Here is a 26948-nt window from a genome sequence, read left to right as displayed (position 1 = left end):
GATGCAATAATGAAGGCAGCTATACTTTGTGAGGAGATTGAGGAGATTTGTTATGTCACCAAAGAGTCTCACAAACTTCTACAGGTGTACCAGGGAGAGCATTCTGGCAGGTTGCATCACTGTCTAGTATGGAGGTGCCAATGCTCAGGACAGGAAAAAAACTCCAGAGGGTTGTTAACTCAGCCAGCGACATCACAGGCACCAGACCTCACTCCATCGATGACCTCTACAAGAGGTGATGGCTTAAGAAAGCAGCTTCTATCCTCAAGGACCCCCTCCACCCAGACAATGCCCTCTTCACTCCGCTACAATTGGGGAAAAAGGTACAAGAGCCTGAAGATGAGGACTCAGTAGCGCAAGAACTGCCTCTTCCCCACTGCCATCAGATTTCTGAATGGACAATGAACCACAGACACCACCTCACTTTGACCTTTTCTTGCACTATTTTATTTAATTCTATTATATGGAAATGTGATGCTGCCACAAAACAATCAATGAATTTTGTGTCGTGCTCATGACAATAAATTATGATTCTGTACACAAACTCTTTATAAAATGTGTTTGATTGATTGATCGATTGCTTTGCTGACCTTTTGTGGAGGATGAACAAGAATGATCCTTTCTCATTATGTTTATCTTGATATTGCAAACTGTATCATCTAAAGCTCTTGTTTCTCAGTGTTGACGTCAACATCACGTCATTTATTGACTTCTTGCCCATCCTCACTGGTGTGGCCTTAAAGACACTTACTTCAATGTAATCCGCTCTTTTCTGCTCTAAGGGGATGTAGGTATTGAATGAATGGATTTAATTAATGATAGGTGGTGAGTAAGCGTGCTCATGAAGGGTCCGAGGATCTTGGACTGGTGAAGAAGATTGCACGGAGAAGCAAGGGGATTATATGCTGCTTATTGCTACATCTAACAGGAGATTGTCAAGGACACCTCCAGATGGCTGGACTTTGATGAAGTCTGCAGTGGGAAATTGCCATGCTCAGTCTTCTTGTTCCTGTGATGCAGAAAGTAGACAACATTTTTCCTTAACTCTGGAGGTAGGATGAGATCCCAAATGTAGTAGAGAGCTGTAAACCAAAATGTTGCAGACATCTGCAACATCTCCCTGGAATGACCCTCAAGGCAGGAAGTGGAAAGGAAATGTGATTCTGATCTTGAATTCATGGTATAAGACACCCCAAGCATATGAGTGAGATTGTGTTTCAGGTTAAATCTTAGCCAGGATATGGAATATAGTTTGAGGGTTGGCCATCCAAAAGGCATTGTTCCAGCAGAATAGGGGTTTGTAAAAGTTGGTTGTTCTGTGGCTCAGTAAGTGTGGTGAGATGTAATTACACCACTAGGTCACCAGGGGTCATCCCGGTGAACTTGTCTATAAAGCAGTCCAGAGCTACAGTCTAGTCTTCCAGGTTCGTCTTGCAGAGAGACGAGACCCTCTTAGTGTCCATGTTAGTTTATTAAAGCTGTCTTACACTCGCACTGCTGGTGTGGGGTTATTGTCAGTACAGAAGGAACAGTTGTTTTTCAAAGTAATGTGCTTAAAAATAATGGAGGAGTCCATTTTTATGCATTGCATCACAAGTGAATACCATTTACCGGAGTTAAATTGCAAAGAAAAAGGTGCCATGCTGAGCAAAGGTAATAACAAAATGTCAGGAGTCCATTTCATGATGGGGAAAAGTGGCTTGAACTGCTCAATGTCCCCAGGATTCTGTGACATGGAACCAGCAGATAAAGTTCTCCACTATTAGTGTGCTTGTAGAAAACTAGCTCAGCTTTTTGGTTTAAATTTTTACCAATATTTGTTGAAAATATTAATAGAGATGTAATATTTGAGGGATAAATGTCTCTGAGGTGTATGAAAGTAATTAAGTGCTTCTGAAAATAATGATATCTGCCTCTCCTCAAAAGAAACAAGCTTTCAAATGGAAAAGTACTGAAAGAATATTTAACCACAGCAAAAATGGCATTAAGCTTATTGTATGAATAGAACTCACTATGAGTTAACTTGACCTGGCTCACAACTATAAAAATAATATAGTTCAACATACAAAATTTATTTATCTGTCATTAAACCAGTTTTCTATTGGTTTTATTTCTGACAATCATGGAATATGTTTCTTATGGCTCTTTTATTTGATTAGAAAGGTAGGAGTTGAGTCCACATTCAGGTTTGGTTCAGTGAAGGGTGTTTTAATGTCTGCCTTCAGATGTTAGGTTTATAATGGGGTGCTTTGGTTGTCGAAGGGAGAAGTCCATCATTAATCACTAAACCTGCAATGTTCTTAAAAGCAAATGAGCATTTATTTGCTTGTTGGCTTTTAAAAAATTGAGCCAATTTGAAATGCAGATTGAAGAGAATTTCAATTGTTAACAATAGTTTTATTCAAGAAATAAATGTGTAATTGTATCATAACTCTTTTTGCTCTGGGGTAATTGAAAACATCTACATTTGTTAAATGATGTGAACACTGAAAAATTAGAAAGCCAAAATATTTTAAATAAGTTCATTATCTTTACCATTGTGTGACCAATTCATTCAAGCTTTATATTTGCATTTTTAAATCTAGTGTGAATTCTTTAGTTTTTTGAATTGTGATCTAAAATTTTAGATTTTTTCTTGTTGTTTAGCTGTTTATCTCTCTCATTTCTTTTTGCACTTTATCAAAATGTTTCGTTGACTCAGGTTATATTTACTTAACAGCAGTTGGACTTCAAGGATAGCTGAACACAAATACACAACAGCAGATTAAAACATTATGTATATGGTACAATATTCCTGTCATTATAAGGCAGTGTATCATTTGACTTGCCCAAGGAAGTTTGCAAATAATAGGAAATGAAGATAATGCTAGGAAATACATTTGTTTAGTGAGGGTGTTTTGACTCTTCATTATTTTATCATATAATTGTACTTTTCTCTTGCAGCTGTATCAAGAAATTGTTGGTTCAAATCACTCTGCAGGTTTCTTGAAGCTTGCTGTAAGATCAGCTTGCATGAAATAGGCAGCCAACAATTCATTACCAGCACTTGCCAGTTGTCCCAGAGCTGGTTTTGGGATATCCCCGAGCAAGGTCACCTGCTCTGTGGACAGGCACAGCATCAGTGCTGTCTCCAAAGGCTCTTATTTTCACAACCAAAACCCATTTTTAATGCTTATTTGGTTTAAGTAAAAAGAACTGTGATTATTTCAATATATGTTACGACCTAGACCAGGAGTAATAGAAATTCACTATCTTCAAAGCAATATTTATTATTATTAACTATTAATAACTATATCACTTCTTACTTAACCACACCCTGTGCAAATGTGTGTGTGTGTGTACGCGTAGCAGGTCCAAAAACCATAACTCTTCTTGACATGACAGGTTAGATACGATTGTTAATCAATTTTTAAAGTTCAGTCAGTTTTGTTCTTTAAAATGTTACTCAAAAGTAATTATGGAGTAGATGTGAGGCCTCAGACTTCTCAAAACTCACAAAATTCTTGTAGAGTTGTTTTCAGAGAATTTTTTCTTCATATGAATGATTTCCCTCTCTGGAATGGAGGTTACAGTATCTTGTTTTACATGTCGATTTCAACAAATCCAAGCAAGGGTTACATGAATTGGTCTTGTAAAAATGGACACCGTGAAACTGTCCTCTTTTCAAAGTGGCAGGTGAAGTAGCTCATCCTTTTTTTAATTTTTTTTTATTTTTCACATATTAACCATATAACCACTTACAGCACAGAACAGGCCAGTTCGGCCCTACTAGTCCATGCCGTAACAAATCCCCACCCTCCTAGTCCCACTGACCAGCATACCCCTCCAGTCCTCTCCTATCCATGTAACTATCTAGTCTTTCCTTAAATGTAACCAATGATCCCGCCTCGACCACGTCTGTCGGAAGCTCATTCCACATCCCCACCACCCTTTGCGTAAAGAAATTTCCCCTCATGTTCCCCTTATAATTTTCCCCCTTCAATCTTAAACCATGCCCTCTAGTTTGGATCTCCCCCACTTTTAATTGAAAAAGCCTATCCACGTTTACTCTGAACCATATTAACCAAAATACACACAAACATTTCCCTCTTGAATATACAGTGTCATTTTCTACCCTTTTTCCCCTCCCTTCCCTCCCGCCTCCCTACCCACTAAACATTCAACATATACATTACAATAAACCCATTAAACAATGTCATCGCACAATGAAAATAAACAAGAAAATTGTGTCATCTACTGTTACACACTGGGTCAGTTCATTTCATCTTCTTCTCATTCTGTCATTTTAGAGGGTGCAGGTCCGCGGTAGGCCCTCTCTGCTGTGTTCCATGTATGGTTCAAAAACTTGTTCAAATACTGTGACGTTATTTCTTAAATTATATGTATTTTTGTCGATGGAATGCATTTATTCATTTCTATGTACAATTGCTGTACTCTCAGGCTCTCTTCTGATTTCCAGGTTGACATTATACATTTTTTTTGCTACAGCTAAGGTTATCATAATAAATCTTTTTTGTGCTTCATCCAGTTTGAGGCCTAATTCTTTACTTCTTGTGTTCCACTTCAGTTAGATGCATTCCCTGCACGAATGCTATATCTATTTTTTTCTTTTTTCAGTAAATTTAATAGCCTCTTCCTTTTGATTTGGTTATGTATTCCATTAATATTTATAGTCATATAGTTCAACATGGCCATTTCATACTTTGTTTACATCTCATTTCCACTTCCTCACCACCACCTTTCCCCTTTTCCCCATTTCCATTTCTCAGTTTTTTTTTGAACGCACTGTATGACAACACTTCTGAAACATAAAATATTTCAACCATTCCCACATCTAAAATTCCCTTAACCCCAAGTGTACCCCCCCTCTCTGAGTTTCCCCTTGTCCCTTGCCGGACACCCACAACTCCCCTCTCCATTCGAACTTCCTCCTTCTTCCTCCTCTTCTTCTTCTTCTTCTTCTTCTTCCTCTTCTTCTTCTTCTTCCTCTTCTTCTTCTTCTTCCTCCTCTTCTTCCTCTTCTTCCTCTTCTTCCTCTTCTTCCTCTTCCTCCTCTTCCTCCTCTTCTTCCTCTTCCTCCTCTTCTTCCTCTTCCTCCTCTTCTTCCTCTTCCTCCTCTTCTTCCCCTTCTTCCTCTTCCTCCTCTTCTTCCTCTTCCTCCTCTTCTTCCTCTTCCTCCTCTTCTTCCTCTTCCTCCTCTTCTTCCTCTTCCTCCTCTTCTTCCTCTTCTCTTCTTCTTCTTCCTCCTCTTCTTCTTCCTCCTCTTCTTCTTCTTCCTCCTCTTCTTCCTCTTCCTCCCTCTTCCTCCTCTTCTTCCTCTTCCTCCTCTTCTTCTTCTTCCTCCTCTTCTTCTTCCTTCTCTTCTTCTTCTTCCTCCTCCTCTTCTTCCTCTTCCTCCTCTTCTTCCTCTTCCTCCTCTTCTTCCTCTTCTCTTCTTCTTCTTCCTCCTCTTCTTCTTCTTCCTTCTCTTCTTCTTCTTCCTCCTCCTCTTCTTCCTCTTCCTCCTCTTCCTCCTCTTCTTCCTCTTCCTCCTCTTCTTCCTCTTCTCTTCTTCTTCTTCCTCCTCTTCTTCTTCCTCCTCCTCTTCTTCTTCTTCCTCCTCCTCTTCTTCTGTGTTTGCTCTTGGGTTTGTGACTTCTATTTCTCTTCCTTGTATCTGTGTCTCTTCTGATTTTCTTGTTGAGCTGCTTGTCTCAGGGTATTTTTTTTCAATATTGTCTTGATGTTGGTCATCTTCTGGGCCGGTTATGTCTCTAGTTTCCTTTTTTCTTCCTTACCCCTCCCGTTCCCATTGTTTTATTTATCTTCCAGTTGGGACACCTGCTGTCGGGTCTCTCTCAGCTGTGCTGTGGAGATTCACTCTACAGCTGGTCCCCCCTCCCATCAGTGTTGTCCTTGCGCACCCCTGTTTGGCTCCGTGAGCCATTTTTGCAGTCCTGCGGTTCGTGGGTCGTGACCCTGCGGGGTCTCCACTAACCTCGGGGAGTGGGATCCTCTTTCCATGGCGGGCCCCTGCTTTTTCATGCAGGTAAGGCCTTCACCTTTCTCTTCTGGTGTCTTTCTTTCTTTCTTCTTTTCTTCCTGTTGTTTTTGGCTTTTCTTTCTTAGGTGCCATTTCCTCCACACCTTTATTTTTTATTTGTTGCTATTTGTGTGTCTGGGGCTTTGCTTTTTGTCACTTTTTTCCTTCTTTTCTGGAGAGGGCTGGTATTTTCCTACTGGCCACTACTCCATCACATGACTCCTCAAAGTAGCTCTTCCTTACCACTGGTTTTGGGTACCTCCCATGGTAAAGAGGATACAACACATACAGAACCTCTCTAACCAGATGCTATTGCATTTCTGACTTCAGATGAAAACTAGTATAATATTAAAGATGTATCCTTGAAGTGTCTTTAATCACATGACATGACCTCACTGCTGATTTTGTTTGAAGTTCTTCTCTTTCAAAAGTTAATGAGAAAATGCTTCTGAGTTGTCTGCCCAGGTCACAAACCAATGGTTTTGTGTATACCTAGATTATTGAAGCAAAAGCCTGCCTTGTATGCACAGGAGCTTCTCTGAGTAAACGGCATTGTCTTCAACATTTCAATGGTCAATCACTTCCGGTCTTTTGGCTGTTTACACATCCTTCAGCCCACAATGGTTTAGCAGGCATTTTGACTTTCAAAATGGTTTCTGTGTGTAAGGGTTTGTGGTGTCTTATTCCTGCTGATTCCTTTGCTTATGAGAATCTATCTGTATACCTGTTCCGATCGGAAAATTACATGTAACATTAGAAGTCAAAGGGTTGGACATGTTCTTAGGTGCAACTATTTCAATGCAAGGAGTGTTGTAGGAAAGGCAGACAAGCTTAGAGCATGGATTGGCTCATGGAATTATGACATTACGGCCATTCGTGAAACTTAGTTGCAGGAGGGACAGGACTAGCAGCTCAATGTTCTGGGCTTCTGTTGGTTTACACGTGAGGGAACAGGGATGGGGGGAGGGGATCAAAAGGGGAGGAGTGGCATTGCTCTTCAGGGAAATATCACAGGCCAGACCAGAGGGCTTGTCTACTGAGGCTATGTGGGTGGAGCTGAGGAATGGGAAAGTTACGACTACACTCATGGGTTGTATTATGGACCACCCAGTAGTCAACAAGAATTGGAGGAGCAAATCTGTAGAGAGAGAGCAGACAGATGCATGAAACATAATAGAAGATTTTAACTTTCTACATATTGACTGGGACACCCATTCTGTACAAGGGCTGGATGGCTTGGAATTTGTCAAAAATGTTCAGGGAAGTTTTCTAAATCAATAAATAGAGGTACCAACTAGAGAGAATGTTATACTAGATCTCCTATTAGGGAATGAGAAAGGACAGGTGACAGAGTATGTGTAGGGGAACATTTTGGGTCCAGTGATCATAATGCCATTAGTTTCAAATTAATTGTGGACAAGGATAGCTCTGGGCCTTGGGTTGAGATTCTAAATTGGAGAAAGGCCAATTTTGAGAAATGAGAAAAAATCTAGAATGCGTGGATTGGGATAAGTTGTTTTCAGGCAAGGATGTGTGAGGTAAGTGGAGGACCTTCTGTGGTGAAATTTTGAGAGTACAAAATTTGTATGTCCCTGTCAGGATCAAAGGCAACGTTAGCAGGCGTAGGGAACTTTGGTTTTTGATGGATATTAGGAATCTAGTTCAGAAGAAGAGAGAGAGGTGTACAGCAGGTTCAGGCAACATGTAGCAATTGAGGTACTTGAGGTGTATAAAAATGCAAGAAAAACCTCAAGAAAGAAATCAGGAAGGTTAAAAGAAGATGTGAGGTGGTTTTGGCCAACGACGTGAAGGGAAATACTCTGGAATGATCTGCCAGGTGAAGTAATGAATACAGGCTCAATTTTAACATTTAAAAAGAATTTTGATAGGTACATAGATGGGAAGGGTATGGAGGGATATGGTCTGGGTCCAGGTCAGTGGGACTAGGCAGTAAAATAGTTTTGCACAGACTAGAAGGGCAGAAGGGCCTGTTTCTGTGCTGAGATGGTTCTATGTATCTGCCTTAAAATTCCAAAGATTATTTTCACTGAAGAAGAGAGCTCTGAAGATTCTTCATCCTCAAGTGGAAAATAATATTACTTGACATTCGATTTAAATGGGTGACCTCATTTTTAAACAGAATTTCCCGATTTGAGATTTCACCCTCCCCTACCCCACCATCCTCAAGAAGAAACATCCAGTTGTATCTACCTCTCCAAACCTTTCAAAGTTAGCACCTCTCTCGTTCTCCTAAACTCCTGATCATATAAGCCTAAATTGTCTGGTCTTCCTTCATAAGACAACTAACTCAATCCCTATATCAGTCAAGTACTTCTTTTTTAAACCATCTCCAATGCATTTATATCCTTCCTTCAACAAGGAGACCAACCCACTCCAAATCCAACCTCACCTGCATCCCAATAAATATCCTATATTTGCATTCATTTCCTCTTGGAACAAATACTAACCTGTGGTCTATTTTGCTCATTACTTACTCTATTTTCATGCCAACCTTTTGCAAATTGTGCATCAAGTTACCCAGGTCTCTGTTTCTTTGAGTTCTTTAATATTTGACCAATTGAGTCAAAAGCTTCCTTTTAAACATTTTTTTCCTGCCAAGATGGACAATTTCACAATATACATCAAATAACTCAAATGCTGGACAAACATGATTTCCCTTTCAATAAACAATGTTGATTTGCATTATTACCTTCCCACCCTTAGGTGCTTGTTATAATATATTTAATAATTACGTGACCGAAATGGGATGTGCTTCATGCTTTCTGCCTCTCCCTCTTTATGAATGAGTTAAATTCACTGCTTTCCAATTTAATGGGACCGTTTCTGAATCTAGAACAATTTGAACAATCAAACCAAGACATACTTTGACATTTTCCATATTATATCTTTACATAATTTGATATAATTCAACATGTCCTTGTAACAAACCTGGTTCATCTGCTAGAGGGACAGATCCAAGCATGCTTTGCAAAATATCTAATTTTAAACCAAAATTGCAACTGTGGTGTAATGTGCATCAGAGGATCTACATAAAACTACTGGTTATCCAAAATAAGCAGCCACATTAAATTGTAGTGTTTAAAATAAATCTGACTGTTTAATTTTGAGGCCAAACAAAGTTATGTTTAGACTAGAGTGAAGAATGGTGAACAATTCTCATTACCCATTTAGATGGTCAGGAGAATAAATCCAGGGTGTAGTTAACAGAGTTTACTGAAGACCAATTGGTCACTAGTAAGGTTGAAATTAGAAACATTAGGTGCTGATGTCATGAAGGAGATCAGGAGAAGAAAGGAACTACCTCCCTTCCCAGAGTCTCAAAGTGAAGACTGGGAATGTGTCCATATACAAAGGGTGATGAGTGTTTTTGAACTCCTGTCCAAAAATGGCACCAGATGCTTAGTCATCTGGTGACCTTAATCTGAAAGTAATACAATTTTTAAAACCATAGTGCATGAACACAAAGGCTTGATGGAGTTTCGAACAATGAGGGGGAAATCTCATTGAAGCCTATCAAATACTGAAAGGCCTAGATAGAGTGGACATGGATAAGACATTTTCAATGATGAGAGAGAATAGGACCAGAGGGCACAGCCTCAGAAGACAAAAATGCCCCTTTAGAATAGAGAATTTCTTTACCTAGTGGATTTGTGGAATTCACTGCAAGTCTTTCAGGTATTTAATGAGGAGGTCGATACATTGATCAGGAAGGAAATCAAGGATAATAGGGAGAAGGCAAGAGAATAGGTTTGAAGAGGATTGCAAATCAGCCATGATGGAATAGTGGGGCAGACTCGATGGTCCGAATGGCCTAATTCTGCTCCTATGTCATGTGGTTGAAATGAAGTGGGGAAAGTGGTGTTGGGTGTGACAAAGTTGGAATAGAGGCCAATTTTATTTAATGTTTTCACTTAGAATAGTAGTTGGTAGAGACAGTCCTCCCAAGCATCTATACACTGTTGAATCACAGATCAGATGGGCAGGAGGTGATAGAATATTGAAGCAGCCCCTTTGTGGAGAGCTGACTGAGGGCAAAAGGTCACGTGATGTCCAGAAAAAAAGATTCAAAGACCATCCCTAGAGTTTCCAGCATTGACATCCACCCTTGGGAGTGACACCTATTGAATGACCGTGTTTGGTATACACCCATAAAGGGCAATGCTGGTTCATACAAGGAAGCAAAGAGTATCTCAAAAAATCATGGATACCACCTATGTGAAAGAAGCTTTCAAGTCCTGACAGTGCCAGAAATGCTGTTCAATCCTGAGTGCTGTCTGTGGGTAGTTCTGTAATTACCCCTTTGAACATGCAAGTTATTTGGTTTGCTGCATTCCTCCCCGTTCAAAAAAACGTGTTTAATTAGTAACTGTAAATCACCCTTGGGTGAGTTGGAGAATCTTGGGGGGAGGGGTGGAAGAGGGAATGTGGAGAGAATTTTTAAAAAGGGATAAATATAAAATCGATAATTGATGGTCAGTGTGAACTAAATGGGCCAGTTTCTGTGTTTTATCTTTCCATATGGAGTTAAATGATAAATCAAGCTTGTTCCTGTCCCTACAGTATGTTCTTGTGCTGTTCTAAGCCCCTAGGCAATTATTGACTCATTAATGCAAGGCAAAGGGGAGAAACTACCGACTACACAAAGTGGCAAAATTGATTTTAAAATTGCTTTAGAAATGAAAATTAGGTGCTGCTCTGACAGACATCAGCGTCTGGGCAATGATGTTGAAAATTGCTGCTTGAAAAAGAGAAATTATAATGATTATATGAATCAGTGACAAAGAATTTAAAGTTCCCTGCATTCACTTCCAATTTTGGTCAAGGGCAATCCTTTCAATTTTGCTCTAATTTAGACTTCCATAGTCCTTCTGAAAAGTTAGAGAAGAATGTCAGTCACATTGATAAATTACTCTGGCAACTGTACTTTAGATCTGGTAAATTTTCCTTAAGTATTAAATATTTTGATTGCATTTGGAATTGTGAAAAATGGACATTAAATGTTCAAAGGTTCATTTATTGTCACATAATTATAAATTAAAAATGTAATCTACATGATAAACTTCAACTTTGGTCTGTCGTAAGGCAAAGAGTTGCCATGAGTGTTGCCTGATGGCTCCTAACAACAGGAGATTCACTTCCTTCCCTCTCGCTCTCTCTGCAGTCACACAACCTCCAGTTAAAACGATCAGCAACTCAAGCTCCAGATCCAAACCTCCAATATGATCAGGAAACCTTCAGTGCTCGCAGCCCTTCGGATCTGCACTTAGAAAATGATATTGGATCTGCACTTAGAAAATGATATCAGTGGTCTCCCATTTCATTAACCATGATAAGCCAAGGATTCATTCCTTTTTCTCTTCTTCTATTCCCTTGGACAGGGCACTGACAGTCCATCCACATTTTCCAATGGAATGTCTTAGAGCTGCAAGCTGAAGGAAAACAAACTCCTTTTGGCCTGTGATTTACAGCTGATGGGAATGATCGTATTAAGCATCTGGAAAAGGTTGACTTTAACTGAAAATATTTACACTCCAATAGCTCAGTGGTTAGACCACTGATCTTATAAACCAAGGGTCATGGGTTAGTTCCTTGCTTGGGTATCATTTCTGTGAGGGGTGCTGGACAAAGTGGCAACACTCTGTCTTCCATACGGAAGACAAAGTTAAAGAATTTCATGTATATGATATTCTAAATATGGTATTATGTGACAATAATGGAACCTCTACCTTTACCCCCTACAATTAACAAAGCAAATTCAGATTTAGCGATCCATCTGTTCAAAGTGTAAACTTGAGCCAAAATTCACCTGTCACTTTAATTCTTGTTCCTCAATTATTCTGATCTTTTGTCTTTAGTTTCACAAGATAAAGGAACAGAGGTAGGCCATTCACAGCTCCACCCTGAGCTCAACTGTTCTTACATCTCATTCCAAATTCCAGCTCTTCCCCATATCCCTTGATACCCTGACTAATTAGATACCTATCAATTTCCTCCTTAAACTCCCTCAATGATTGGGCCTTCCCAGCTGAATTTGGCAATATATTTCACAAATCCACGGCCTTCTGGCTAAAGAAATTTCTCCTCATCTCTGTTTTAAATGGGTCTCCTCTAATTTTGTCCTGGATTCACCCACCAAGGGAAACATCTTATTCATATCTACTCTGTCCAATCCTTTCAGCATTCGAAATGTTTCGATGAGATCCCCTCTCATTTTTCTATACTCCAATTAACACAGTCTAAGAGCTGATAAAATGTGAGCCCTTGAATTCCAGGAATTATCCTGGTAAATCTTCTCTGTACTCTCTCCAACATCATCACATTCCTTCTAAGATGAGGGGCCCAAAATTTCACACAGTTACTCCAAATGAGGCCTCACCAGTGCCCCACCGAGCCTTATCAACACCTCCTTACTCTTAGATGCTTTTCCTCCTGAAATGAAGGCCAACATCACATTCGCTTTCTTCACTGCTGATCCAACCTGGTGGGTAACCTTTAGATTATCGAATTTTGAATGTTCTCCCCATCCAAATAATTATCTGCCTGCTTATTTCCTCTTCCAAAATGTGCAACTGTACATTTCTCAATATTGTCTCTCACTGCCATTTCTTTGCCCACTATCCAACCGTCCACATCTCTCTGCATCCTTTCTGTTTCTTCCACACTCCCTACTCCACCACCTATCTTGGTGTTATCTGCAAACTTCGCCACAAAACCATTCAGTCCATAATCTAAATCATTGATATGCATTGTAAAAAGAAGCAGCCCCAACTACGACCCCTGTGGAACACCACTCATCACCGGCAACCAAACAGAACAGGATCCCTTTATTTCCACCCTTTGCTTCCTTCCTATCAGCCAATGCTCCACCCAATCTAATATCTTTCCTGTAATTCCAAGTACTCTCATCTTATTAAGCAGCCTCTTATGTGGCACCTTATCGAAGGGCTTTTGAAAATCCAAATACACAACATCCACAGACTCTCCCTTTGTCCATCCTACTTGAGATTTACTTAAAAAATTCCAATAGTTTGGTCAGGTAAGAACTTCCCTTCATGAAACCATGCTGACTTGGACCTATCATGTTATAACGTCATCCTAGAGCAGTGGTTCCCAACCTTTTTCTTTCCACTCATATACCACTTTAAGTATTCCCTATGCTATGAGTGCTCTGTGATTAGTAAGGGATTGCTTAAGGTGGTATGTGGGTGGAAATAAAAAGATTGAAATACATTTGTGACCTTCCAGTCCCGCCAGAGTCTATTGATTTCTGGAAAAAAGCATTTCCAATGCCTCCACAATCTCCAAAGGCACCTCCTTCAAAACCTGTGGGTGCACCTCATCTAGTCAGGGAGATTATCTTTCTTTATATTCTTCCTGATCATATTGGATCATATCTTATCTATCTTTAGTCCATTTAGTGTACCAAGCATTATCTCTCTAGTAATTCTATTCCCTGAGACCTCTATCAGGTATATTGTTGTTGTCTTTCTCAGTGAAGACTGACTCCAAACATTCATTTAGTTCCTCTACCATCTCTTTGTTACCCATTATAATTTCTCCAGCATCATTTTCAAGTGGCCCTATATCTACCCATGTTTCTCTTTTACTCTTCATATGTTTAAAAAAAAATCTTGGCAACTTTCTTTCAGAATTTATCTTCTTTCCTAATGAATTTCTTTGTCCCTTTCTGTGTTTTTAAAAGTTTCCAAGTCCTCTTTTCCTACTAGTTTTTGCTTCCTTGTTTGCCCTCCCTTTTGCTTTTATTTAGCTTTAACCTCTCTTGTAACCACATTTGTGCCATTTTTCCATAATTTTCTTTTTTCTTGGAATATATCAATGAATAGAAATGTAATCTTTAGGAGAAACTGTTCAAACATAAATATAAATGCAAAAATTAGTATGTTTATTAATTTCTTGAATACAATTCTGTAACTTGCATTAGTATGGCTAATTGTTATAATTAAGATTACAAGATAGTGATGACCCAGAAGAGAAATCTTACAGATGGTGGAAAACTAAAATAAAAATCCTGGAAAAGAGCTGGGGAGTGTGGGGGGTGGGGGGCAGGGGTATTGGGGGTGTTGTTGGGGGGGGGGGGGGGTGGAAGAAATAACATTGTTGAAGGTAATTTTATTGAAAGGTCAAAGGGCTGAACCATTCATTCTGTTGCTTTTGTCACAGATCTTGCCAAATCAGTTGAATACTTCGAGCTTATACTATTTTATAGAGGGGAATGTGATGCCCATATAGTTTGAAATGTTTCTCATTCAGGAGTGTCCAGTTTTGGACCAGGGATTGATGAATTTATTGAATTATACCTGTGCATCTTTCCTTTGTCACATTATAATTTCACAATTAAGTCGATTATTATTCCATTAGTGATCATTGTGCTCTAGTATCTGGTCTGTAAATAGACCAACAATGGGGAGCAATAGCCCTTACATCTAGTATCTGGTCTGTAAACCGACCAACAATGGAGAGCAATAGCCCTTACATCCAGTATCTGGTCTGTAAACCAGCCAACAATGGGGAGCAATAGCCCTTACATCTAGTATCTGGTCTGTAAGCCGACCAACAATGGAGAGCAATAGCCCTTACATCCAGTATCTGGTCTGTAAACCGACCAACAATGGAGAGCAATAGCCCTTACATCCAGTATCTGGTCTGTAAACCGACCAACAATGGAGAGCAATAGCCCTTACATCCAGTATCTGGTCTGTAAACCGACCAACAATGGGGAGCAATAGCCCTTACATCTAGTATCTGGTCTGTAAACCGACCAACAATGGAGAGCAATAGCCCTTACATCCAGTATCTGGTCTGTAAACCGACCAACAATGGAGAGCAATAGCCCTTACATCCAGTATCTGGTCTGTAAACTGACCAACAATGGAGAGCAATAGCCCTTACATCTAGTATCTGGTTTGTAAACCGACCAACAATGGAGAGCAATAGCCCTTACATCCAGTATTATCATGGAACTATGCAAATTGTGTGAAAATACAAGCTTTGCCCCTCCACATTAAAGTCCATCAACGCAATGAAAGAAAGTCCACAACTGGGATAGTTTGGCTCCAGATAATAGCTGAACCTGGCACAGGGAGAGAGGGAATACATCACTTCTCACATGAATCCAAAGGATTCTACTTGGAAGAATTTCAATTAGGAGACTGTCCCTGGGCAATTTTCAAGTTGCAGTTCTGAATAGTGAGTAGATATTCTAGCTATGTCAATGAAGATGGTGTCAGAGAGGACGTATCTAAGTGTGGTGCACTCTCACTGTCAAGTTCTACAACTTGGGAAAGCCCCTCTCACGGTCTTCTCAACTTGCAACTGAGTTAGTACCAATAACCACTGGAAACTTGTTTTCCAATGTCACCCCCTTGGAGAGCATCAGCAGATTCTTGAGTCGTATTCCTAACATCAATGAAATTCATTAACTTGAAATAGGCCACTTATGACACATTTAACATCAATCTACTGCATTCAGTAAGATCTCAACATAAAGGCATTGCATAATTTAAGCTGAACTCTATAAACAACTGAGACAAAGATTATTTGAACCTCCTGCCAATTTTTAATGCTTTATGGGTTTTTTTAATGTTAGCCACACTACCGATAAGTGGAAATTCTGCCTGTCTGACAGGAAAATGTATCTCAGGGGTGTATATGCTGTCATATATGTACTCTCCGACAAAATATGAACTTTGAATCACTAGCAGGGATAAATCATGCACACTCCCAAATGATCGTCTTCTAACCACAATTCCATTTTACCCCTGCTGCACCCAGTAATGATTTATCTCCTTGTTTATCAAGAACTAACCTGCCTTAAAATCCTTTAAAGATTATGTTTTCATCACCCTTTAAGGAAGTGACTTCCAAACATTCGCAGCCATCTCAGAGCAGCAATTGTTGACCTTGCTTCCACAAATGCTGCCTGACCTGCCGATTTCCTTTGGTGGCTCTTTTTTTTGCCTCAGTGGAGATAAAATTGACCTTGGCAATTAATAAATGATGAATTGCAGCTAGCTGGTAGTTCATTTTAAACAGTGTCCAATTTCCCGTTCAAATCCACTGTCCTTAGCACAGAAATTATACTTGTTTAAAATATTTCATTAATGTTTCTCTTTTTACAGGCAATAATAATGGAAAAGCATTTTCAAATCCGAGCAAGTTGTGCTTTCAGAGGTTTCTCACTTCACTCCATGTCTGCACGGAACAGCGTTCAAGGAGGTGATAATTTTCCTGTTGCCATGGCACCAGTACGGTACCACTATTATTTTTCAAACATTGGGTCAGTTTGTAAATTATAAAATACCCATGGGAAGAGAAAGGATCATTCCGATCTCTGCATGTAGGTTTATAAGATCATTCTCTCTCCAGCACTTTAGCAAGTGAAGGTGGGTGGCATTTGTGCTTCTGCCAATTTTCATTCTGGTGAGAATAAATCGTTCTGACAGATCGCCTGACAGCCTAATGGCAGCAGTTACTCCCAGGAGATGGAATAGTCATATGCCCATTTCTGTTTTTAATTATTGGGTTTTTTCATCACCACCGAGTTGGTGACATGGATCACTGATTTCTATCCCGATTGTGAAGTAAAAGTCAAAATTAATCAGAACTCTCCATCCACACATGCAGTTGAAATCGCATGTACCACGACACTATCAACTAGCGTCTCACCATAAACTACATGGCTATCAATTCTGAAGAGTCATTACCAGAAACAGCTGAATGATGATAATGTTCACATTGAGTTTTTTGTCTTGAAATGTCACACCACACATTCTTTTTCCTCTGGCTACAACCAATTAATAGAACTTGGTATATAAATTAATCATAATGTCATTACAGTATCGCTGACCAATTGACAAAAGATCCTCTTTACTATCTCAGACAAATGTTACCTCCTGAAATACTTTGGGGATTTCAGTGGTTAATCATGATTTACAAAAAAACATAATTTATGCCTAAATATTGGAAAAAAAAAGGAAAATATTGGTTTCAGAAAATCTCATGGAACTGGAACAATGAATGTTTAAAACAGATTGAAAGATCCAGCCGGATAAGTCAAATTTTTATTTAAATACATTTTCCAAAATATCCTCAACTAGAAAAAAGGAACAAGAAATCATATTTTGAAAAGACAGAAGAATAGATTCGAACATTTGCTTCAAAATTAAGAGCCTACAGCCCAGTAACACTAACTTCCACTGTGATGAAATGCTTTGAGCAGCTGGTCATGGCCAGAATTAACACTGACCGAAGCAAAGATCTGGACCTGCTGCAATTCACCGATCTTCACAATCACTCTATGGAACAGCTAATATCGTTGGATCTCCAAACAGCTCTGGATCACCTTGAAATCAGTAATTCATACAGCTGCTTTACAGCTTGGCCTTCAATACCACTATTCCCTTAGAGCTGGTCAAGAAACTACAAACTCTAGGCCTCTGCACCCCACCCGGAAACTGGATCCTTGACTTTCTCGTTGGACCACAGTCAGTACAAATTGGAAACGACGTCTCCTCCTCACTGATCATCAATACAGGCGTACCCCAAGGATGCGTGCTTAGCCCACTGCTCTACTCATTCTACATACACAACTGTGTGGCCAGGCACGATGTCAATGCTCTCTACAAGTTTGCCAATGACACCACAGTTGTCAACAGAATCACAAATGGGAATGAGGAAGTGTCCAGGAGGGAGAGAGATCAGCTCGTTGAAGGGTGTAATGACAACAACCTTGCACTCAACGTCAGCAAAACCAAGGATATGATTTATGGACTTCAGGAGGAAGTCAGGGGAACATGACCAGTCCTCATCGAGGGCTCAGTAGTGGAGAGGGTCAAGAACTTCAAATTCCTGGGTGTCAACATCTTCGAGGATCTGTCCTGGAGCCTCCACATTGATGCAATCATGAAGAAGGGTCGGCAGCGACTATACTTTGTGAGGTGTCTGAGGAGATTCGGTATGTCACTGAAAACATTCTGGCTGGTTGCATCACTGCCTGGAATGGAGGTGCCAACTCTCAGGACAAGAATAAACTTTAGAGGGCTGTTAACTCTGTCTGCAACATCACAGGCACCAGACTTCACTCTATCAAGGACATCTACGTGAGGCGGTGTCTTAAAAAAAGCAGCTGCTATCCTCAGAGACTCCCACCACCCAGGCCATGTCCCCTTCACTCTGCTACTATTGGGAAAAAAGTACAGGATCATAAAGGAAAAATTGCTCTAAAGCTGCTATTGCGTTTTCTTGATTTTTCACTGCCTGACATGAGATTGGCACAGGATCATTGCTGGTTGATCCCACAAAACCCACAAAAATCCATTGTATGATAAAAATGAAAAGAAAGTGACAATTTCCTGGGGTTTTTAATCAACAGATCATTGCCACTGACAAGAAACTGCTTGACAACTCCCTGAATTTGCAAATGGCCTTTGACAGCTTGGTGCCATCTCAGGCCCTTAGAATCTACTGCTGGTGGAACTCTGGGATCTGGCAGCAGATGTAGAGGGAAATTGTTCCATAGTTCAGCATTTGTAGTCTCCTGTGAAATCTATTCAAAGGATTTAAATCATTTTTAAAGGCAAAAATAAACCAAAGTAATTAAAAATACTTGAAAATGATAGCAAATAAATAAACTCATCCAGGCAATGTAAAATAAGTAACCACTTACCTTTATTACATGCTCCCATTTTCAGTTCATTTTTATTTGAGTGGGACTGTCATTTTAAGAGAACAAATCAGACTGCTGTCCCTGGAGATCGACTGTGGGTTGATAAGCTGAGGACCCAAATTCAATATTTCTGAGGAGAGATGGAGGCACAGGTGTGGAGATCATGAGACCCACATGTTAAAGCCACAGTGTTGGCTCAGGGGCCATTTTTAAGGAGACAGCACAGCAGCAAGGAGGTCTTGAAGTGATATTGTGTGCTGAATTGGCCTCTTGGTTATGGACAATTTGTCTCTATGTTATTGTTAAGAGATTATTGTTCATGAATATGCTGCACTGTGACCAAGAGGGAAGGTCACTTTGAATGGCTGACCCACAAAAGAGTTCTGGAAGCAGAAGAATTCTGCAGTTGGATTGTGACCATTGTGAAGGTCACTTGGAACAGCTGAGCCATGAAACGGTTTTGGAAGCAGAAGAAATATTGCATTTTGGCTGAGCCATGAAAAGGGAGACTCACTCGCTTCATGTCCCCTAAGCAGAGAAGGGGAATTCTGATTTGCCACTCATTTGAAAAGGACATTTCTCTTGAAGCACCTTGATAAGGATTTTGTGAGTTTATAAACAGTCTGCCACCCCAATCTCTCCCTCCCACCTACTCGATGACTACTTCTTTGCATCAATTTAAAGCCTGCATGTCAAAACGGGATTTTCTGAGGCTGAACTTTAAACTGCCTTTTCAGAATGATGCCTGAACTGTAGACTATCTCTCTCTCTCTCTCTCTCTCTCTCTCTCTCTCTCTCTCTCTCTCTCTCTCTCTCTCTCTATCTCTCTCCCTCTCTCTCTCTCTCTCTCTCTCTCTCTCCCTCTCTCTCTCTCTCTCTCTCTCTCTCTCTCTCTCTCTCTCTCTCTCACACACACACACACAGTGGTTAAGTTTGGATAAGATGTTATATTAATTAATAATTTAAAATATTATTTTAAATATAACACTGGGCTAATTTCTATTGCTGATGTCTGGCATATAACACCTTAATTTACCTTTATCATAAATTGGGGATCATTGTCCAAACCCTAATGTCTTTTGTGTTAGACTGACCTGGTGTATAACTGAAGGGCTGAAAGCAAAGTGCATTTGACTTCCTGCTTGCCTCGAAATGGTGTATGAACCACTTTTGTCTACAAGTCTAGGTTGAGCTGAGCCATGGACTGCAGATGGTCAGGAATTCTGTAAGGATATTGCCTGTGGTATTGCTTGTGGTAAGTTTGATCCAGGATAAATAGTCGTATATGTTAATCTTAACCCTAACAAGGAATGTATTACAGCAGAAAATGTAAAATGTAAAAGGCAGGTGTGATCAGGGTCGGCAACGTTGAGCTACAACTATTTTGGCTGCCTGATGAGGTGAAATGTTAGGTGAGAGAAATACATGAGGAAAACATTCAAGCAGTGAGTTGTCAAGATCTGGAATGCAGGTCATGAGAGTGGGTTCAATTCTCGAGTATGAGAGGGAACTGATAAGACCTTTGGGGAGAGAGACAATCTGGACAGGCTGAAAGGCCTCTTCTCGTTCTATACCTTTACAGTAATCTTGTGAATCTATGAATGACCAATTAATAGGCATCTGCTGCTCCAGCAGTGCATGGAATGAACCAAAGACTTCTTAGCTTTAATCAGCAAAAGACTGGAGCGTAGTACATCGAGGTCGACCAGTCCAGACTGACCCGAGTCTGGATAGGAGCAGCCCTTTATGACCTACCAGTGGGTGTGGCTACATCTCTCAGCCAATCACAACAACTCTATGTAAATATACATTGGTGATAGGATCCTGTACTATCACACACACAACATAGAACCAAAAAAAGTGAAATAAAGGACAACTATTCAACTTGGTGGTAGCTTTTTACTGAAAAATTCACCGTCCTCTTTCAATCATTGAAAAGGAGGAGGCTTTGAATGATTTAGAGGACTTGAGGAAAGCGGAAATTTTTCTGACTGTTTGTGAAGATAAGGTGGGGGAGTAATTGACAGATAAAATGCTGGCTTGGCTGATGGATAAATTGAATGGCATCAAATTGGCAGCCTGGAACCTCAGCTAGGTTTGGCAACCTTAAAGCTGACATAGATAAGGCATTTGTTAAAGAAATGATGAACTACAGCAGAGGAAACAAATGACAGATTATTGGAATTGTCGGTGTGTCTGACAAGAACAGTGAAAAGGCTCAGAGATGTTGATATGAATTGAAGTTGAATAAGATTAAGAAGAAATGTTGCTGGAAACAATTTAGCAATTATTGTTCTTCTAAGAGCTAGCCTTGGATAAGATTTTAATAGTTTCTGGAGAATTTTCATGTTCCATTTTCCCTTTCCATGTACTGACTGGCATGGAAATTGACTGGTCAGTAGTGCAGTGGGAGAAGAGAGGCATAATGTTTTGTTTGCAATGTGTTTAATTGAAAGGGCTGTCCATCTCTTTTGTCTGTTTTTCACAACCACTTAAGATAAATGTTTGCTGCCACTTTTGACCGAGTTGCCAGAAGCTGCTATTTGTTTCCACCAATGCTGTCTGCTTTCTTTCTTCTACTTCTGAGCCAAATGACATTACCTTCTTCTTGATGGCTCTTGTGGAAGAGGTGAAATGGATAACTCTAGATAATTGCCTTTGAGAACTGAAATTGTCTTCCCGCCCACTTTCCCCAATTCACACCATCAGCAGCAAGATAAAGAAATCTACCCCAATAAATTTCCACATTTTCTCAGAAAAGTAATTCAAGGCTGTGAATTTTGACTTCCTATTTCAGTAGGGAAGGTTGAACATGAGATGAACGGTAACAATTTTTATAACTTCAGTGAAGTTGCCCCATTTGCCATCTGTGGAATACATAGAATGTAGAACTGTACAGCTAGGAATAGGCCGCTCAGCCCATGAGCCTGTGCTAAATATGATGTCCAAATCAAACTAAAACTCTTACTGCTTGCATGTAATAGATATCCCTCCAAACCTCCCTCACCCCACTTCCTATTCATGTGACTATCACATGAATGTTGAGGACACACAATTGGAATGTTGGGTTTGCTCTTCTATCCTGTTCTGAATCTTCATTGAAATTTGCAATGAGAAATTTCAAATATTGTCTTCAGTGTATCTCATGTTTCATTCTCGAGTAGCAACTGTAAGTTACAGTTACCTCGTGTGTCTTCTATATGATGTACTATTGGATTTACAGATTTTATTAGATTGGAAAACCAATTGGTCAGATCCCAACCTCTCCTGTTTCAAATTTGGCATTCATAGTCCCAAAATTCTGATCCACTTCCACCCCTACATTTAATAGCTACTTCATTTGATCAAAATCCTTCCTTTGTTTCAGACCTTCAGGGGTTCCACTGGCATCTCAGTTAATTGGCGCTCTGTGTCCCGGTTAAAGAAGCTGTTTTTGCTCTTTCCACTGGGCCACTTTTAACTGGAACACAAGCTGCTTTCCCACAAGTCATCCCTGGGGATAGGGGTCTTTCTTCAACAATACAGCTGCCTAATCTTTTATCCAGGATTCTGAACACTGGAAACCTCCAAAGACCGCCACTTCATTCAGTAGATGACATTACACGTAACTAACATTAATTTCCCAAAATAAATTCTCAGTTTTCAGGAGACCCTTCCCCACCCAGTCCACATGGACACCCTCTCTTACTTTTGGTAGAAAGGTGACTCGGACCCCAGGGAGAGAAGCAGGCAGTGATTGGCTCAATGCAGGAGCAATGGCTGTCTTCCTTACCCATAATCCCCCACGCAGCTGGAACCGCTCTGGTGTTTAGAGTGGACAGCAATGATTTGCCCACTCAGCAAAACACAAATACCTACAGAACCTTCCAGAGCAGCTATTCTCAATGGAAGCCATTTCACCCTCCACCCCCCCACCCCACCCTCCAAAAAACAGGGGCCATTGCACATTTAACTGGAAATGATATCATAGATTTTTTTGGTTTTTTTTGTAGTTGGTAGGAGATAAGTTTGGATGAAACCAACTAAACCTGACTGGTTCGTGGGGAAGGGGGCCCTTAAACTTTGAGCCGATACCTAAAGTGGCCATGGTCAGAAAAAGTTGAGAATCGCCACTCTCAAGTGAAACCAGAAAGTCTGCAGAAGCTGTGACAAACTCAACATGTCCAGAGGAGGCAAAGATAAGTGAGCAAGGTTTTGGGACTGGGTAGTAAAACGCAGGCAGGTTATTTTCATAAATTCTAACTAGGTCAAAGACAAAATGGAGATCTAAGACATGAGGTACAATAGATGGAAAATATAGACCTCTGCACTTCCTGATGGATGACATTTGATTTATAAGTACTCAGACCATTACATAAAATACACTTTCTCCACTTTGATATCAAGTGCAGCTTATAAATCAGGTTGATAGGTCTGAAAACATCGTGAAATTTCTTTCAGTATTCCTTCTTACTGGTTGGATTCTCACTCCTTCAGGAGACCACTGAAGCCACCAGGTACATGGCCCACAGGTGCTCCCATTGTGGTCTCCTCTACGTCGGTGAGACTGGATGCAGATGGCCAGATTGAGGCTAACCGCAAATTGGAGGTACAACACCTCTTCTTCTGACTGGGCACCCTCCAACCAGATGGCGTAAACATCGACATCTCTGGCTTTCATTTAAATTCCCCCCCCCCCCCACTTCTTCCCCCGTCTGTCTCTCTCTTTTTGCACAAGCATGATAGATTCTTACCTTGTCCCTGATCATATCCAGTTAACACCCTTAGTTGGTCCCTCCCCCAGCTGGCACGGTCTGAATTCTGAGACATTCTGAGATTTCCTGCTTCTGGCTCATTCCTTGAAGAAGGGCTCAGGCTCGAAACATCGACAATACATCTCCTGCTTTTTATGGACACTGAAAAGATTAGCGGAGATCCTCCAGCATTTTGGTGTGTTTTAACACAGGTCCTTGTCCTCGGCTAATGCAATGAAATTCTTACTTGCTGCAGCTAAACAGCTACATAAGATACTACAATGGCCAACATTCAATTACCACAAAGAAGATAATATAAAAAGATAGATGTTCATTTGCAGTTAATGCAAGAGTTTTAGTTTGATTTGGACATTATATTTAGCACAGATTCATGGACTGAGCAGCCTATTCCTGGCTGTACATTCTGTGTATTCTACAGATGGCAAATGAGGCAACTTCATTGAAGTTATAAAAATTGTTACCATTCATCTCGTGTTAAACCTTACCTGCTGAAATAGGAAGTCAAAATTCACAGCCTTGAATTACAATGTACTCTACTGAGGAAATTTGGCACTTTATGACATTGGCTGCCTTCTTCATGAAGCATCTCACATGAATGAATGGGAGGTCTGCAATGCATCCAGTCAGTATACTTTCCACAGTACCCTGGTAGAAGTTTGATAGAGTATTTCATGAAATGTCAAATCTTCTCAATGTGTCTAGAGAACACTTACCAGGGGGAGAAAAGGAGCAATGTCAATCACTGCCAAGTCTTTATTCCCCATCAAGGGGAAATTATCCAATGGGTCGAGTTGTACTTTGCACAAGAGAACAACAACTCCCCATTAATTTGGGCTTCAGACGCTGTTAATGAGTTATTAGGCCATGTTCAGGTGACTTATTTTGCCATCTCCTCTGCAATGGAAATTTCATGACTACCTTACAGCCAGGTCCAGCTCACTTCAAAGGCAGTAAGAAATAAAAGATTCAGCTGTAAATAAATCTATTTTCTTGACCAAGTAAAGACATTTCTCTCAAACCATCCTGTGTGCAAGTGGTGAAGTGGCTCTGTGCACGGTTAAATGACTTGTTCATTTTTGGTGCAATTGATACTTTATTCGACCAGTTCTCATCCTGTTAACTGTCAACCATATATTTGTTCACAATTCAGCATGGACTCAGCCTCCAGTGAAAATCTATCAGATTTTCTCCTCCGATTGGATATTTCATTTCCAATGTTCTAGATAAGATGTCAATCCCATTCAAGGACTGATTTTGGAGTTCTGTAAAGAAACACTAACATATGATTTGTAAAAGGAAAAACAGTTAAATAACCAGCAATCAAACTGAGGATGATGTGAGAGGTTTGAGACTGCAATTAATAGACCAGAATTCTATACAATGTGCTGATATTGTCAATTTCTACAAGGTTCATTCATTTCTCTTGACACATATTCTGGTAATGAAATTGTTAAATCCATTTGGCAATATGTTCTGTTTGGGAAGAAATGCAATGTTGATGGTCGCTCTGCACCACCCCCTTCTTCAAGCTGGGTTGTAAGAAATGTTGGCTCGAGTTGATTATTGGGTCAATTCGTGCTGGAGATGGCCTGGGAAGTCTTAGACTCCTTCAAGTCCACAATCAATTACAGAGCCCAAACTTTCCCAGCATCGGATACCTACAATTTTGAATTAAAACCTTTTGCTGGTCTGGATTCCTCCCTCATTGTTTGAATTCTGAGCCTTTCTGAGATCTCCTACTTCTGCCTTTTCTGATTTCTCCTTGAAGCCCTCAGGCCTGAAACGTTGGTGACATATTTTTGTCTCCTACAGATGCTGAAAGGACCAGCTGAGTTTCTCCAGCATTTCATTGGACTCACCGTGGACACCAGGCAGGGGAAATATAGAGGTGAGGATACAGAGACACTTCATTCCAAACTTTAGCATTAAGAAGAGGGAACTAAAGCAGGAACAATTACTCTCTTCAGCTACTAAAGAGGTGAAAAAAGTAAGTAGTGAAGGAAATTTTGTTTTTTTACTTTATTTTAATGTTGCCCAAGTGAAGCAATAATTCTTTCTGCAGTTGACTGAAAGGAGCACATACTCTCTTTTTCTTTCTCTCCAATGGATTATGAGAAAATGGAACTCTTGATCAAATGTTTAGCAAGTGTAACTTTCAGAGCTACATCTATACACTTAAGCAGAGGGAACATTAAATAGGCAGTCCATAGAATCATTTTGAATGCAGCATTGCACTTTCCTACTCTGTTCTAATTATCACAATCTTGGTCCTTTGCATTCATGTAACTAAATTCTCACTGCTATTAAGGAGTTACAAATCAGCTATAATCTCATTCAATGGAAGGGCTTACTTGAGCAGGGACTCTTATCTTTGTACATTTTAGACTGAAGAATGTCATTTCATGTAAAATAAAGTTATAAGATTTAGTATAAAAAGCTAAATTTTACATGGCCACAATCCAAGTAGGGGTCCATTTTCCCTTGGGTTCCTTAAAGATGCCAATAAACTGAGTAGCCTATTAAAGTTACATTTTTGTGCAGTTTCTAGTCTCACCATAGTTTATCTCAACTGTGTTTTTCAAAAGACAATTGTGAGATACTGAATGAAATGTGAAGCCACCCTTTATTTGATCCAACATAGTTGATCCTGTACTGTTAAGATTTGTTTTCTTTGGGTTTGATCATATCACTGACTCCACTGGACTTTTTCTCAGCTAATAAATAAAATAAAATGTTTGTGGCCCTGCAGCAGTAAATGTTCTTTTAAAAATATTGTCTTTGATTGATTAATAAGATAAAACTTTGCAAGTGGCAATCTGCACTGGGGAGGGTCCTCAATAACTGGAGAAAGATCCTTATTTTTGCATGAGGTTGGGTTCCCGTCTACTCTAATTATCATATGTGAACCCTTTTGAAGTTCATTACAAAAGATGTCAAAACAATTCATAATAGCAGCACATCCCACCCAATGTAATGCCCACAGTCAAATTACCAGGATAAAATTCATAAATAATTATTGGTTATTGTTACAAGAGTATTATGGAAATATTTTGATTTACGTTTGACCTTTGCTTGTAAAAGCAAATGCTTTGAAAAAGCCCTGTCTGATTTTATGATGTAAATGCATTCCTCTTTAAGTTCTTTGAATATATTTAATAAAACAAGCTCTCACCTGTTTAAAATAATAGGCAAAGTTAATTAGGCCACTATGTTCAGCATTTGCATGGTAATATCAGATATCATATAAAGTGTTTTCAAGGCTGAAGATTTCAACAGTAAAATAAATGAAAAACATCTTTAACATTGACATCAGGAAGCATAATGTTGAGTATTCAAAATGTAAGGACACCAAAATATTAATGCATTTAAAACCCCACGAGATATTCGTATTATAGCTCGCAGTTCAATGTTGAGGTAAAATAGTGAAAGATGTGTAAAATCTCAAAGCAGCAAATTATAACATCGT

General features: G+C 39.8%; 1 long non-coding RNA gene across 5 annotated transcripts in view; it reads left to right on the top strand.

Moving 5' to 3' along the window:
- The first annotated feature begins 786 nt into the window (after positions 1-786).
- LOC138745096 (uncharacterized) overlaps positions 787-26948 on the top strand; it is a 39316-nt gene continuing 13154 nt past the window's right edge. For 3 of the 5 annotated variants that reach the window (XR_011346014.1, XR_011346018.1, XR_011346013.1), the window contains exons 1-2: positions 19208-19334; positions 25295-25469. This is a non-coding gene — a long non-coding RNA (uncharacterized lncRNA). Of the gene's footprint in view, positions 1053-16182; positions 16280-19207; positions 19335-20593; positions 20737-25294; positions 25470-26948 lie in introns of those variants that run through there. The other 2 variants (XR_011346015.1, XR_011346017.1) reach the window with 2 other exon arrangements.

Source organism: Narcine bancroftii, chromosome 10 (assembly GCF_036971445.1).
Source record: "Narcine bancroftii isolate sNarBan1 chromosome 10, sNarBan1.hap1, whole genome shotgun sequence".
NCBI classification, from domain to species: Eukaryota; Metazoa; Chordata; class Chondrichthyes; order Torpediniformes; family Narcinidae; genus Narcine; species Narcine bancroftii.
The sequence above is the reverse complement of the archived record's forward strand: the minus strand, read 5'-3'. Positions and strand labels throughout refer to the sequence as shown.